The sequence below is a fragment of the Saccopteryx leptura genome, chromosome 1 (assembly GCF_036850995.1).
Source record: "Saccopteryx leptura isolate mSacLep1 chromosome 1, mSacLep1_pri_phased_curated, whole genome shotgun sequence".
NCBI classification, from domain to species: Eukaryota; Metazoa; Chordata; class Mammalia; order Chiroptera; family Emballonuridae; genus Saccopteryx; species Saccopteryx leptura.
In genome coordinates, this window is record NC_089503.1 from 123,358,145 (window position 1) to 123,369,438 (window position 11,294).

Consider the following 11,294-nt stretch of genomic DNA (forward strand, 5'->3'; position numbering starts at 1 on the left):
ATTAACAAAGAAACAGTGGCCTTAAATGACACACTAGATCAACTGGATTTAATAGATAACTTTAGAACCTTTCACCACAAAGCAGCAGAATATACATTCTTTTCAAGTGTTCATGATACATTCTCTAGAATAGACTACATGTTAGGACACAAAACAAGTCATAATAAATTTAAGAAGATTAAAATCATATCAAGCACCTTCTCTGACCACAATGGCATGAAACTAGTAATCAACTACAATAGAAAACCTGATAAACAAACACTTGGACACTAAAGAGCATGCTATTAAGTAATGACTGGGTTAACAGTGAGATCAAGGAAGAAATCAAAAACTTCCTTGAAACAATTGAAAATGAACATACAACAATTCAAAATTTATGGGACACAGCAAAAGCAGTCCTGAGAGGGAAGTTTATAGCATTATAGGCATAACTTAAGAAGCAAGAAAAAGCTCAAATAAACAACTTAACCCTGCATCTCAAAGAACTAAAAGAAGAACAGCAAGTAAAGCCTAGAGGAAGTAGAAAGAAGGAAATAATAAAGATCAGCATGGAAATAAATGACATAAAGGCAAAATAACCCCAATACAGAAGATCAATAAAACCTGGTTCTTTGAAAACGTACAGCAAATGAATAAACCTCTAACCAGACTCACCAAGAAAAAAAGAGAGAGGATTCAAATAAATAAAATTAGAAATGAGAGAGGAGAAGAAACAACTGACACAGCAGAAATTCAAAAGATTATAAGAAAATACTATGAAGAACTGTATGCCCCCCAAAATGGACAAACTCAATGAAATGGATAAATTCCTTGAAATATATAATTATTCAAAAATTGATCTGGAAGAATCAGAAAACCTAAACAGACCAATTACACCAAAAGAGATTGAAACAGTTATCAAAAAAACTCTCAACAAACAAAAGTCCTGGGCCAGATGGCTTCACAGGTAAATTCTACCAAATATTCATTATTTTTATTTTTATTTTTGTATTTTCTGAAGTTGGAAACAGGAAGGCAGTCAGACAGACTCCCGCATGCACCTGACCGGAATCCACCTGGCATGCCCACCAGGGGGCGATGCTCTGCCCATCTGGGGTGTTGCTCTGATACAACCAGAGCCATTCTAGCACCTGAGGCAGAGGCCATGGAGCCATCCTCAGCGCCCAGGCCAACTTTGCTCCAATGGAGCCTCGGCTGCAGGAGGGGAAGAGAGAGACAGAGAGGAAGGAGAGGGGGAGGGGTGGAGAAGCAGATGGCGCTTCTCCTGTGTGCCCTGGCCGGGAATCGAACCCGGGACTCCTGCACGCCAGGCTGACGCTCTACCACTGAGCCAACCGGCCAGGGCTTCTACCAAATACTCAAAGAAGAAATAACTCCTATTGTTCTCAAGCTATTTTAAAAAATTCAAGAGGAGGGAAGACTTCCAAACTCTTTTTATGAAGCAAATAAAATCCTCATTCAAAAACCAGATAAAGACACTACAAAGAAAGAAATCTATAGGCCAATATCCCTGATGAACTTAGATGCTAAAATACTCAACAAAATATTAGCAAACCAGATCAAGCAATACATGAAAATAATCATATATCATGATCAAGTGAGATATATTCTAGGGAGGCAAGGCTGGTACAGAACTCTCAAATCAATCAATGTGATTCATCATATAAACAAAAGGAAGGTTAAAAACCACATGATAATATCAACAGATTCAGAAAAAGCATTTGATAAAAATCCAGCACCCATTTATGATAAAAAGTCTCAGCAAAGTGGGAATACAGGGAACATACCTCAACATGATAAAGGACATCTTTGACAAACCTATGTTAAAGCCAACATCATACTGAATGGACAAAATTTAAAAGCAATCCCCTTAAGAACAGAAACAAGGCACTCTTATTCAATATAATAGTTCTGGAAGTCCTAGTCACAGAAATCATACAAGAAGAAAAAATTAAAGGCATCTAAATTGGAAAAAAAAAGTAAAGCATGCTTTATTTGCTGATGACTTGATATTGTAAATAGAAAATCCTAACATCAAAGTAAAAAAACTACTGGAACTGATCAATAAATTCAGCAAGGTGGTAGGATGTAAAATCAATATTTAGAAATCAGTGGCATTTATATACACCAACAGTGAACTGTCAGAAAGAGAAATTAAGGAAACAATCCCCTTCATATTGCAACAACAAAAAATAAAGTACCTAGGAGTAAATTTAACCAAGGAGGTTAAAGACCTGTACTCAGAAAATTATAAAACATTGATAAAAGAAATCCAGGAAGATACAAACAAGTGGAAGTATATACCGTGTTCGTGGATAGGAAGAATAAACATCATTAAAATGTCTATGCTACCCAAAGCAATCGATAAATTGAATGTAATTCCTATTAAAATACCAATGTCATACTTCAAATATATAAAACAAATGTTCCAAAAATTTATATGGAACCAAAAAAAGAACATGAATAGCCTCAGCAATCCTGAAAAATAAAAATAAAGCGGGAGGTATCACACTTCCTGATATCAAGTTATACTACAAAGCCATTGTACTCAAAGCAGCTTGGTACTGGCATAAGAACAGGCATATAGATCAATGGAACAGAACAGAGAACCCAGAAATTAAGTCACACATTTATGGTCAATTGATATTCGACAAAGGAGGTAAGAGCATGCAATGGAGTAAAGACAGTCTCTTTAACAAATGGTTCTGGGAAAACTGGACAAAATACATGCAAAAAAATAAAACTAGACTAGCAACTTACACCATTCACAAAAATAAACTCAAAATGGATAAAAGACTTGAGTGTAAGTCATGAAACCATAATCATCTTGGGAGAAAACATAGGCAGTAAGCTCTCCAACATCTCTCACAGCAATATATTTGCTGATTTATCTCCACGAGCAAGTGAAATAAAGAACAGGATGAACAAATGGGACTATATCAAACTAAAAGTTTTTTGCATAGCAAAAGACAACATGAACAAAATAAAAAGACAACCCACTCAATGGGATAACATATTCGCCAACATGTTTGATAAGGGGTTAGTAACTAAAATCTACAAAGAACTTGTAAAACTTAACACCAGGAAAGTAAACAATCTAATCAAAAATTGAGCAAAAGAACTGAGTAGACCCGTGATGGTGAACCTTTTTATAAAAACCTCCCACTTTTGCAGTGCTGGTCATCCTGGACCCTCCTGCCCACTAGTGGGCATTCCAACTTTTATGGTGGGCAGTAGTGGAGCAACCAAATGGTGCTGTGATTGGCCCATCATGAAAGCTATAATGCCCACTAGTGGGCAGGAGGGACTAGGTTGACCAGCACTACAAAAGTGAGCGGTTTTTATAAAAAGGTTCATCATCACGGGAATAGACACTTCTCTAAAGAGGACATGTAGATGGCCAATGGGCATATGAAAAATGTACAACATCACTAATCATTAGAGAAATGCAAATTAAAACCACAATGAGATACCACCTCATAGTTGTCAGAATGGCGCTTATTGACAAAACAACACATAATAAGTGCTGGAGAGGGTGCAGAGAAAGAGGAACCCTCCTGCACTGCTGGTGAGAATGCAGACAGTTGCAGCCACTGTGGAAAACAATATAGAGATTCCTCAAAAAATTAAAAATAGAACTGCCTTTTGACCCAGCTATCCCACTTCTAGGAATATATCCTAAGAATAACAAATCACTGATTCAAAAGAAGAAACACATCGCAGCACTGTTCACAATAGTGAAGATCTGGAAACAGTCCAAGTGTCCATCAGTAGACGAGTGGATTAAAAAGCAGTGGTATATATACACAATGGAATACTACACGGCTGTGAAAAAGAAAGAAATCTTATCCTTTGCGGCAACATGAATGGACCTGGAGTTTATTATGCTAAGCAAAATAAGCTAGGCAGAGAAAGAAATATATCATATGACTTCACTCATATGAGGAATCCAATGAACAATGTGAACTGAGGAATGGAAGAAAGGCAGAGAAGGGGTCAAAGAATCCAGAGGGAAACAGGAAGAAAGGAGGGGATCAAAGAAAGAAGAGACATTAGTGTACAAACATAACACAGAGAGATAGTGTTCACGATAGTAATTCATGGAGGAAAGGGGGGAAGGCAGTGGAGAGAGGGGGCAAAAGGGGTATCAAGGAGAACAAGGGGGGAGGGAGGGAGATATTTTCGGGGATATACTTGTAACTATGTAAATACAACAAATTAAAATCAATAAATAATTTTATTTTAAAAATACATATTAATAAAAAGAAAAGAAAATGAGACAAACTTTGAGAACCACTAATGTAGACTGATTAAATCCAAAGTGCCTGTTGCCAATGATTTTTAAACCCTGTCTCATTTCTTAAAATTGCACTACAGTTTTGAGGTATCAAATAATTTAGACTTTGTTTATTTCTGACTGTTGGTCTTAGTTTAGTATTGCTGTAATTGTGAAAGCATTAAGGTTATCAGTGTGGATTATGTTGATGATGATTCAGTATTATGCATGCCTAGTGGTTTAATCTAAATTGAAATCATAATCATACTTCTTAAAAGAAACAGGAAATATATGTTAGTGTGTTCTCCCTACCCCAGAATTATTTCTAGGCTTCTGAAGAAACCAATCATCAAAATAATTATACTTTGTATTTTAGTGTAAGATCAAGATCAATTGACCAATTTTTGAAAAATAGACAGTTTCACTTTTAAAATCAGTGTTATGGTTATATGTATAGGGACTATAAGCTTCTAGTATAGCCTTAGAAAACATCAAATAGTATTTGTGTGTGTATTTAAACTAAATATATAAAGCCTCTATTAAAAGAGTTAGACTATTTCCCCAGAAAGCAGTAGAAAAGTAATTGATATAGAACAATAACCATTCCATGGAAAGATGAGCAATTTTATTTAGAAAATCAGATTCACAAAGAACCAGAAAGACCAGGTATGACAGAAGCATTAAACCTACTTTGAGTACTGTGTCATTCCACTGTCAGAGTCCTTCATGATGTTGTTAAGAGGCAATATTCATTGGAGGGAGGATGAGCAATAGCTGGGTTCACTCAGCAGCTACATAAAGTCAGACAAGTTATTTTAATTTTTCCAAGCCTGAATATTTTTATTTTGTAGCTTATGAAAAGGTATCTGTTTATACTGAGAGGTGTTTTGAGCATTGGGGGAAAGAAATATACAGGAGTATATTCATAGAAAATATTTGAATTAAATAATACTAATTGCTATTATTCACTTCAGAGAATATCTTTAAATACCTTAGTCCTCTCTTTAAGATCATTGTTAACTTATTCAACCAACTAATATTTATTGAGCATTGCCTATGTGCCCAGAACAATGGCTCCGCCATTCTGGTCTTCATAATTAGAGAACTATTATTTCTGCATAGCAATTTTCACACATGGAAACGAAATGCTCTTTCTGCAAATGTTCTGTTTGTTCTTATAAGGAGTAAATCATACTCTGTCCTTGAACTCTCACCTGTGTAATACTCTTTACTCTCTTCCCCGATGGCCTCTTAGTATATACATTGCATCTCTTATATCACTGTTGAATCCTTTTTATGCTGATTGCCAATCTTTATTGCACATAAGGATCAGCTGAAGAGTTTCTTAAAAAACTGCAGAATCAATATATCAGTCCTTTTAGACTGATTAGTTGGGCCTAGAGCAGTGGTGGGATTCAAATAATTTAACAACTGGTTATCTGCCATAATAACCATTTTAAATATAAAAAATGATATATCAAAAGATAGGTTAATATTTCATGCATTTGATACTTAAAATAAAACAATAAAAGAGGTACACAAAACTAGATTATTTATTAAGTAACAAATGTGAGCAAATTAAACTATAGTGCTTTATCAAAGGTAGAATGAGTTTTATGAAATGAATAAATAAATATTACAAGCATAGCTCCATCAAAGTTTTTCCACTTACGGATGGAATGAACATCACTATGGGTGCCTGGAATATGTTGTTGCACAGATGAATGTTAAAAAAGAGTAAGGAATGTAAATTTGCGATTTCCACATTGGGCGGCTGCCCAGGTGCCCACCTTAGAGAGAACCTGATTACACGTGCCATTTTAACAACCAGGTCACCAAACTCAACACAAAATTAGGTATCGGTTCTGCTGAACTGGTGCAAAATGGCTGAATCCCACCACTGACCTAGGGTATAGTTTAGAAGAGTATGTCTTTAGCAAGCACCAGAGGAGATTCTGTCGAGGTGGTCTGAAGGTTATAGTTCAAAAAATATTAGTGTGCTCTGTTTCCTTAATTTTTAAAAAAAATCATTCCAGGATCTATACTTTTCCAAGGAAATTGTAACTCTCTTGAGAGGAGGACCTGTATCACAATATTTTCTCACACCTCAAAATACTAGAATAGAGCTAAAGATAAATTTTTAATACTAAGATGTCAGATATAAAAAAGAGAAAAAAATAAATATTTGTAAGGATATGAAGAAGAGAGAACACTTGAATACTGTTGGTGGGAATGTAAACTATTGTAATTACTAATCACTATGGAATATAGTATGGAGATTCTTTAAGAAATTAAAAATAGAACTACTATATGACCCAGCATCTCATTTCTTATATATATAAGAAATATATCCAAAGAAAACAAAATTACAGTCTTGAAGATACATTTTTACTTCTATGTTCATTGCAGTATTAGTCACAGTAGGCAAGGTAGAGAAACAAGCAATCTGTCTATAAATGAATAAATGAAGCAGTGAAATATTATTCAGCCTTAAAAAAAAAAGAAAATCTTATCATTTAAGACAACATGTATGAATCTTGAATATGGTTTTCTAAGCGATATAAGTCAAAGAGCAACCAGCACTGAATAAATCTATTCTGAAAAAGCCACACTCATAAAAACAGAGAGTACATTGATGTTTGCCAGGTGTTGGGATGCGGATGAAATAAAAAGAGGCTGATAAAAGGGTACAAAATTTTAGTTATAAGGTAAATAATGATTGAGGGTCTAATGCATAACATAGTAACTATAGTTGATAATGCCATATTGTATGATTAAAATTTGTAAAAAGTAAAACTTGTCTTCTTACAAAAATTAGTATAAAACAATAGGAAAAAGGTCAAAATGTGAGCTGACAGACATGTTAAATAACTCAATAGTGGGAGTTTTGATTATGGATGTATATCAAATCATCATGTTGTTTATATTAAATATAACACAATTTTATTTATCATTATACCTCAATAAAACTGAAAAAATTAGGTTATTTTATTTAAAAAAATATTAATCAAAGACATGTGATGTAAATGATATCTCTTTTACCACTTGTCTCAAAAAATACAATTTTAAAACATGTTATTACATTTATTGAGATGACATTGGTTTATAAAATTATATGGACTTCAATTATATAATTCTATAATACATCTTCTGTATACTGTATTGTGTGTACACCACCCAAAGTCAAGTCTCCTTCTGTCACTTTGTGTTTCACTCCCTTTATCTTTTTCTATATATCCCCCTCCCTTTCTTCTGGTAACCATAACTGCTGTCTGTGTCTATGAGTTTTTGTTTTTTTGCTTTCACTTTTATATCTTATATTAGTGAAATCACAGTTGTTGACTTTTTCTTTAGACTTATTTTGCTTAGCATGATATTCTCTAGATCAAACTTCTGCACAGCAACAGATACTATCATCAAAACAAAAATGCAACCAACTGAATGGCAGAAGATAGTTGCAAACAACATCTTGGATAAGGAGTTAATATGCAAAATATATGAAGAAATCTTATAACTCAACAATCAGAAAACAAACAATACAATTGAACAATGAGTAAAAAACCAGAACAGAAGCTTCTCTAAAGAAATATGATTTTTAAACTCTCATCCTATTGCAGTCTCAAAATATTGATCTTTGAAAGTAAAAATAGAGTCATCTAATGACTTTTTCACTGGAAAAAGGATGATAAAAGTTGATAAGTAAAACCCTTCCTCTCCAGTTTATAGACATTGTAGCCTCTGTTCCCAACCTTCATTAAACCACCCAAACAACACTTGGAGTGAACATTTCTGAGCAAATATTAGGTGCTCCTGGTGTCAGTGCTGGAGTATAATGAAATAAGGAGGTTGCTGAAGATAAGAGGTTTCTCTTGTCATGCTCATCATATAGGTCACCATGCATTGGACCATGCAACGGACTAGACTTCTCTTCTTAGAATTTGGTAAAAACAAAAGACCTTTTTTTGCCTGACCAGGCAGTGGAGCAGTGGATAGAGTATCAGACTGGGATGTGGAGGACCCAGGTTCGAAACCCCAATGTCACCAACTTTTGTTGTGGGCTCATCTAATTTGAGCATGGGCTCACCAGTTTGATCCCAAGATTGCTTGCTTGCTTGAGCAAGGGGTCACTTGGTCTGCTGTGCCCCGCCCCCCCCGCCATCAAGACACATGTGAGAAATGAACAACTAAGGTGCCACAACAAAGAATTGATGCTTCTCATCTCTCTCCCTTCCTATCTGCCTGTCCTTATCTGTCCCTCTCTCTGTCTCTGTCACACAAAAAAGACCAAAAAAAGACTTTTTTCCTCAAAAAATTATGGTTGAAAGTCTTTAAAGAAACCAGTTGCAAGACTATACTTTCAGGGATCATTTCTATAGTTTGTTACTAGAAACCAGTTGCTTTTAATAACTTAGTAGATAATTTTGGTAAAAAAAATTGAATTCTTTTTAGCAGACTTGGCTTTTCTAATGTTTTTCACTGTAAAGGATATAGTTATAGAAATAAAAGCAATTGGGCCACATAGGTACTTTCTGTAAGGCATTTCCCGCCAAAGAAGAAAGAAGGATGTAGCCACCAAGTGTGGAATAGTAGAAGCTTTATTTAGAATGCATCCCAGGTGAGGTTCACTGGTCCACAAGACAGAGGCCAAGGAAGTCGTGTAGTTTCTCCCATCCCAGGGAGTAATTTATAGCGTTGGTAAGGTGAGGGCAGGTTGATATGACATGGCAAAATTTCATTGGCTGACAGATTTTTCAAAATGCTCCTGTGCCATTTCTTTTCGTGGTCATGGGTGTGGGTGGTTTCAGCCAAAGTCCCTAGACCTGGTTCCTCATGTGACCTTCCCCCATTGCCAACTGACCTCACATCACGACCTTTTATGTTAGATAGGGGCACCGCTATTCATCTGGCTACATCCTGCTGGTTAGGGGGGTCGTGGGGAAGGGAGGTCGGAAGGAGGTGGCTCTGAAGGGAGCCGCGTATATGGGTGTAGGAGCATCTGGTTGATCGTGACTTGAGAAACCTTGAAGATGCGGCCGTGTAAGAATCCGACAGTTGAGGTTAATAGGGTATGTGGAGTCTCCAGGTAATGTTGAGAGAGGTGGCAACATGCTGGACTACTTGGGCAGTGAAGGTTGGACCGTTGTCTGACTGGATGGTAGTTGGCAGTCCAAACCGCGAGATAATGTTTTCAATGAGAATAGTGGCAATGGTGTCTGCCATCTCTTGAGAGGTGGAAAAAGCTTCTTTCTATTCACCCTGAAAAGGTATCCACAAAAGTTAAGAGATAATGGAGTTTTTTGTGAGGGGGCATATAATTGAAGTCAATTTGTGAATCCGGGCCTGGCACGTGCCCCCTCAGTTGATGAGTAGAGAAGCAGGGGTGGAGTCCCCCTTGTGTAGAGGGTTTGGAACAGACAGTGCATGCTGTGTGTACCTTTTCGATAGTCTGCTGGAGGCCTGGGAAGAAAAGGAGTGGTTGCAAGAATCGATATAGAGCTTTTTGTCCTATGTGTAAGGAACAGTGAATGTCAGAAAGGAGAGTTTTAGCCTATTCTTTTGGTAGGGCAATTCTATTCCTGAGAAATATCCATCCCTGGTTGCACACATCTCCACTTTTTCTGAGGAGGGTCTGTTCTTCCTCAGGTGTGTAGGAAGGTTTCAAAGAGGTGGAGAGAAACATGAGAGGAGTGGGGGAGGATCCCAGGGTGAGGTTTCGAGTCGCTGCATCGGCTCGAGCATTTCCCAAGGCCACCGGGTCCTGAGAGGTACCACAGCCACCTCAGCGGGAAGCTGTAATGCCTGCAAAAGTTTGGAAATGAGGGTAGCATTGATTATGGAGGAGCCCTTGATAGTGAGGAAGCCCCTTTCCTTCCAGAAGGCAGAGTGTCAGTGGGTGATAAGAAAAGCATATTTAGAGTCAGTATGTATGGTTACATGCTTTCCCTAGGCCCGTGTGAGGGCAATTAGCTCTGCTTTCTGGGAGGTGATGCCCTTTGGCAGCTGTTGGGCCTCTAGGGTGGAGGAGGTGGTGACCACCACGTAGGCCGCCTGTTGTCATCCATTGGGGAACAGGAGGTGGAATTCTTGTAGGCGAGAAGTACCCAATAGAGAAAGATATTTGTGTGAAAGGAGGTCGGTGAGCCTGTGGGAGGAGAAGACAGTGATGGGTTGGGAAAGGGTGAGTTTAGTAGCCTCCTTGATGAGTTCAGCTGCTGCACCCAGTGCCCAGAGGCAGGACTGCCAGCCTTTGATGGTGGTGTTCAATTGTTTAGAGAGATGTGCCACACGACGGTATGTAGGCCCCACAGGTTGAGTCAGTACTCCAATTGCATTACCGTGCTTTTCATCAGTGAAAAGGTGGAAGGGGCATCTGGGGTCAGGTAAAGCAAGAGGGGGAGAGGAGATGAGGGTGTCTTGAAGGGTAGAAAAAGCCCTTTTGACAGCGTTGGGGGATGTGAGAGATCTGGTGGGAGTCTCTTTTGCAGCCTTGTAGAGGGGTTTGGCTAAAAGAGCAAAATTGGGAATCTAGTGTCAAAAGAAGCCTATTAGACTGAGGAAGGAAAGGATTTGATCTGTGGTGGTAGGTGGCTGGAGACTGCGGAGGGTCTGAGCTCGATCTAGAGTGAGATCTCGGGTGGTGGGGGTTAAGGCAATGCCCAGATAGACTACGAACTAATAGTGAAGTTGAGCCTTAGTAGAGGAGACATAATAACCCTTCACAGTGAGGAAGTTAAGAAGGATGGCAGTGTGTCTCCTTGAGGCAGACAGGGAGGGGCTGCAGAGAAGTAGGTCATCTACATATTTCAAGAGGATACTTGTCTCAGGATCACATGCAGCTAGATCCCAAGCTAGTGCCTGCCCAAACAGGTGTGGGCTGTCTCTGAACCCCAGGGGGAAGAACAGTCCACGTAAGCTGCTGGGCTGCGTTAGTGTCTGTGTCAGTCCAAGTAAAGGCAAACAAAAAGTTAGCATCAAGGTGTAGAGCAGGGGTAGTTAACCTGCTCTACAGTTAAGCAGG

At 38.0% G+C, this 11,294-nt stretch overlaps 1 pseudogene; it reads left to right on the forward strand.

Moving 5' to 3' along the window:
* Window positions 1-8,621: 8,621 nt before the first annotated feature.
* LOC136390121 (small nucleolar RNA U3) lies at window positions 8,622-8,711 on the forward strand (annotated as a pseudogene).
* The last annotated feature ends 2,583 nt before the right edge of the window (window positions 8,712-11,294 follow it).